This window comes from Mytilus galloprovincialis, chromosome 8 (genome assembly GCF_965363235.1).
Source record: "Mytilus galloprovincialis chromosome 8, xbMytGall1.hap1.1, whole genome shotgun sequence".
Taxonomy (NCBI): Eukaryota; Metazoa; Mollusca; class Bivalvia; order Mytilida; family Mytilidae; genus Mytilus; species Mytilus galloprovincialis.
Window position 1 is genome coordinate 75,671,172 of NC_134845.1, and position 6,000 is coordinate 75,677,171.

Consider the following 6,000-nt stretch of genomic DNA (forward strand, 5'->3'; position numbering starts at 1 on the left):
CAAATTCTTGTTTTGTATTGTTAGAATTTTTTCAAATGTGACATATGTTTCAAGATACAACTTGCATGACAAATGAGAATACATACTGGAGAAAAACTTGGAACATGTGACATACGTTTTAAAAAGTTTAATGAAAGGGGATGCTTCCATACAGATACATAGGAGTACCTACTTTATGAGACTTGTGCCTTGATGTATTTTTGAGAACAAACACTGGTGATAAAACCCATAAACGTGATAGAAGAGTTTAGCTATTGTGAGAGCTTCAATGGGCATATGAGAACACAAACTGGTGATTAAACCCATAAATGTCATAAAGAGTTTAGCTATTGTGAGAGCTTCAATGGGCATATGAGAACACATACTGGTGATTAAACCCATAAATGTCATAAAGAGTTTAGCTATTGTGAGAGCTTCAATGGGCATATGAGAACACATACTGGTGATTAAACCCATAAATGTCATAAAGAGTTTTGCTATTGTGAGAGCTTCAATGGGCATATGAGAACACATACTGGTGATAAACCCATAAACGTGATGTACGTAATAACGAGTTAAGATTATTTGAATATTTGAAATAATTTAACAAGGTACTAAATTAGTATAACTCATAACTGTTTTGTCCGATTTTAATAATTAAAATAGAAATTAAAAACAAAAATGTTAATTTTGTTGCCTTAGGAAGAACAAATACTACATGTATTTTCTCAATTACATTTTGACACTCATATCCGGATTATATACTGGATAAAATATGTTTAAAGGGTAAAAATATAAAAAAAAATGCTCAATGAAGTAAAGACATTATTAGTCTGAAATATAACCCGCGACTATACTACCTTGTCTTAACGTATTGACGTTGCAATAATGACGAAGAATATAATAATCTCATTCAGCGTATTGTTTTTATGATATTTCATGATGAGAGAATTAATTGTTTGACAAAAATGTGAAGCATTTACAACCATGATTTGAAGGATTAGTACGATAAGGACCTTATTTGACACACAACATTAAACGATGTACTACGGCTTCATAGCGTTTGTGGTAAAATTTGTTGATTATAATATGCAAGGCTATTCTGAAAGAATTAATCTACAAAGCGAGAACACTTTCCACTTTCATCAGCTAAGAGACAGGTAGCTTTTTTCGAAAAGCTATTAATTGTTGTTACAAAGTTCTAGCTTGTCTGAGTACTACCTGCGACGTGAGTACTTATATTAAATTCCAGCAGTAGACTGGTAAACAATTATTTATTTCCTATAAACTATTCTTTTACAGGTATTCACAATGAAACTACTTAAAATTACTCTTAAAAACTACTTAAGATATTTAATGTATCTATAATTTGCAACGACAAAAAAGAAAAATACATATGGATTTGACCGAAAGTAAAATCTTAAATATTTCCCACCTTCAGTACATATATTTCAGGTATATGAATATTTATACTAGATACCTAACGATCTTTACAATATGTGCAATTCAAAATAATGTTCACACAGTCAATAATATTTTCTGTTGCAGGTTATCACAAATTATAAATTATATCCATATGCATAATTGATTTCTGTCTTCAGTTGAATTGGTAAGTTCTAGGTTTTTAAAATGATTAAATGTCAGTTGTTCCACTTATTACAATTTACAAAAAGAGCGAGTGGGGATTTGCTTTAACAAATCAATCATGAATCAATCATCTTTAAATATGACTCTTTACTAGATTATGATCAGTACACGTCTCCTACATGGTAATGCATAGGAACAATAACTAATTTTTTCTTCTTTTTTATTAACTTTTTTTATAATATATAATATAACTATGATAACTCCACAACTCACGAATTAGTTGATTCACAATAATTACATTATATCCGCTTCTAAATAAACATGTGAACACTAGATCAAAAATCCAACATATAATATTGTTCCATTTGTTTATTAACTGGTTCGTCATATTTCTTGCCGATATATCTATCCCATTCTAATGCAACAACGTTTGTAACGTTCATTTTGATTGGATAACGTCACTTTCTTACATGGCATCCTATGGGACGTACGCGCAAGCGCAGGCGGCATATGACAGATTTTAAATATATGTTTTAACGTTTTCTGTCAGTTTCATTAGAATGGAGATAACAATATTGTATTTTAAGCTCCGACGGCATCAATTGGGGATTTGATGGTTACAAATACCCGTTTACTGTCTCCGCTAACCGTCGCCAGTAAGCTTAATTTGCGACAATCAAATCCCCAATTGATGCCGTCGGAGCTTAAAATACAACAAGTTATCTCCTACGTGTATCGCTATTTTACAAAATTTTCATTTTATCTTACAGACTAATAATTTCCTTTCCCAGCACAATAGAGTAAAGTGCTATAAAAACTTATCGATAGAAACTAAGAGCGCACGCGCCGTTGTCAATGAAATTAACAATGATGTCGTAGGTAAAATAGCGATAAGTTAACCGGAAGATACCAAGTCCTCGTAAATAAAATTTTGTTTTCACGTCATACAAGTAATACATGTTGGTCTTGACATATATATTGCAGTTACTGACTTTTTTATTGTCTTGGTCACCAGTTATAGTGTTAATTGTATTTGTCTTTGTTTATTTCTAACCTTACCGTTTAGTCCATCTTTTTTGGTAATATCCTTTTTTCTAGGCTTGATATTCATACTTCCCGTCATTGTTGTATTGCGATATTTTCAATTTTTGTATTGCAAATGTGCTTTGTGTATAGAGAGTTTCTATATGCTATTCTTTGTTGCTGTTGATATTATATTTTTTATAGAGATTTAGATTATAACGCAATGTTGACTACTGAACCTCAAATTTTGACGTTTTTGCCTATCATGCATGTTTGGTATGCTCACACATCATTGTCTACGTTAAAAAATGCTTATGCCAAGTCAGGAATATGACACTTTCGTTTGATGTGTTTTTAAACTTTTGATTTCGCCATTTATATGATTTAATAATTTTAAAGGAATTTTTGTTTTGAATTTTCCAAGGAGTTCTATACTTTTCTTATTTTACTTTATGCTATTTCATCTACTACAGCTAATTAATTATGTTGTATTTACAATTTTGTGGAGTTTCACCTAAGGTTTTAGTGACCCAAATGGATATCATTCATGAAAATAAGATGTAATCACTTACCATCCTGAAAGGTGTTCTCTACTCCACGAATCGGATTGTGCAATGTATTAAACCTTGGTTTCTGGCTTGCTGTTTTGAATTCAAAGCCCTGATATCATTTTCATTGGTCTGAACTTGGTGCAATATGTTATTTGTGGTGTTCATGATTTTGCTCGTATCCTGAATTTGAGTGATAATTTTTAAATGGGACAATACGTCTAATCTGTTTTCTAGCTGGTTAGTTACATATTTAGACAATGCTAATTCCTTTTGAATTGTAGTGTAATCCTTTTTAAGATGATCAAAATCCTGCTTCAAGTTGAAGTATTTATTTTCAACTTTTGTAAGTTCTTTTTTCAAGATGTCAGTCACATTTAAAATAAAGTGGTCAAACTAGTTAGTTAATTCTGTGTGCATTTGCGTAACGGATTCCTCAAGACGTTGACAAAGCTGTCTTTCTTCAACCAGAATATTAAGAACATGAGAATACTGTTGTAATAGTGTTGTATAATGATTTTCGGATAAACCATTTGATGGCGTTGCTGTTGTGCCAACCAGTAAGAAAGACCCACAAAACCGAATATAAATCAAAATAAGCAAACATGTTGGTCCACCCATATTGTGAAAGATAAAAGATTTTATGTCAACGTAATGTTATAGATACAACATTGTCTTAAGGATGTACACCTCTGAGGAGCCAAAAATTTCTAGAATTAAACTTTTTTCTAAACCTGATTTTGTGTATTTGGTTTTGATGTTATATTTGTTATTCTCGTGGGATTTTATCTGTTGCTTGGTCCGTTTCTGTGTGTGTTACATTGTAGTGTTGTGTCGTTGTTCTCCCCTTATATTTAATGCGTTTCCCTCAGTTTTAGTTTGTTACCCCGATTTTGTTTTTTGTCCATGGATTTATGAGTTTGAACATCGGTATACTACTATTGCCTTTATTTGGGGTTTATATGACTGTAAAACAATAATTGTTGAAGAAAAATTCATATGGTGGTGCAATTTTGTTTTTGCTATGGCCTTTTAAAAGTACCCAATTTTGATGATTTTCCTATTTTTCACCAATTTTAACCTATTTTGGGGCTATTTTCATGAAAAAAATCACAATTCCGCAATTAAACTTTTTGTCATACTTTCAATAAAGATGAAGGGGACCAATCCGAATAAATTTGAATTAAAAAAAACTATAGGTAGGTGTTATCATAATTTGGTGCTTTTTTGTGTCAAAGTTACCATGTTGTCAATTTTGTCATTTTGTGATTTTTCTCAGTTTTAATTACAAATTGCATTTTTTTTCAACTTCTTTGTTATAAATGATTGAAAAAATACATATCTAAAATATTAAAAAAGAAAAAAGGAATGTGGGATGTACATGTTTCTTGTAAAATCATTTTTTGTATCTCTCACCCATTTTTCTCAAGATTTTGGCTAAAAAGACTTACTTGATAGGTAATGAAATTTAAAAATTTAAATACTCAAAAACTACTCATTGGAAATACCCAAGTTTTTCACAGAGTTAAGTTTGATTATGCTCTATATCAAATTCATTGCTTTTTTCCACTTGTGACCCATGTTTTGGAAATAATTACAGAACGAGATTTCAATGAGACTAAATGAGACAGAAACGTCAGAAGAATGCATCCTTAATTCTAGTGCAGTGTTATAAATGTTTGTTTGAAAAAGCCGATAGCATGGTTTTGATAGATAACTTATTTGCTGTGTGTTGAAACGTTAATCATTTTTAGTATTTACAAAAATATCAATTAGGATGTTAATTCTTCATGAATAATAGTCCCATTTACTAAACAATGTAGACAATCTTTCGGCGTGTGATAAAATCCCAGACATTTGATTAAGTCTACATTGCATGATATGAAGCAATTTGTACACCTTTATTCACAAATACACGATTTAGGAAAACATTAGATGTATTTGTATGAGCTCTTGAAACCGAGAGAAAATCGTGGCTGGTCAAGCTCAAGAAACAGATAGAAATTCGTGGCTGGCTAAGCTCTAGAAACAGAGTGATAATCGTGACTGGCCAAGCTCTAGAAACAGAGAGAGAATCGTGGCAGGCCAAGCTCTAGAAACAAACAGAAAATCATGTCTTGCCAAGCTCTAGGAAAAGAGAGAAAATCGTGGTTTGTCAAGCTCTAGAAAAAAAGAGAGAAAATCGTGTCTTGCCAAGCTTTAGAAAAAGAGACAAAATGTTGGCTTGCCAGACTTCTGAAATAGAGAGAAATGTGAGGTTCTCCAAGTTCTATAAATAGAGAGAAACTTCCATTTTTTCGTAGCGAGTAAAACGAATGGTTCAGAGTATAGATTTCCTGTGAGTTAAATAATGCACCAACATCTACATAAAATTTTATAAATATATATCCTATGATTTTGTAAGGGAAAAGTATATAATGGCAAGTTGATAAAGCGACGAGTGAGAAAGCTATTTGTACAATTTTGTATATTTTTTGGTGTGTTTATTGTTTAGGTGTAACGACGATTATAAAGGTATACTTTTTTTATTAATTGTTGTTGATTCCACATTCCTCAAACTGTGTTTTTCTCCTGATCAAAAAGACATCAACTTTGGTTGAATATTTAAAAGTCATCATCGCTATACGTTTTAGTAAAATTATAGAAAATATAACGTTTTGGTAAACATGTTAAAGGCATTTACTTGTTTCTGAGTGTATAATTATTCTATTACAATTATTGTCATGCATTGTATCTGAAAGAGTAAAACAGATTAAACATGGTACAGAAATGAAAATCTGAAATAAATCTTTAAAAACACATTATATGGGTCTGAAACTTTTTACCGCATACGATAATAGAAAATAATGAGTTACTGGACAAC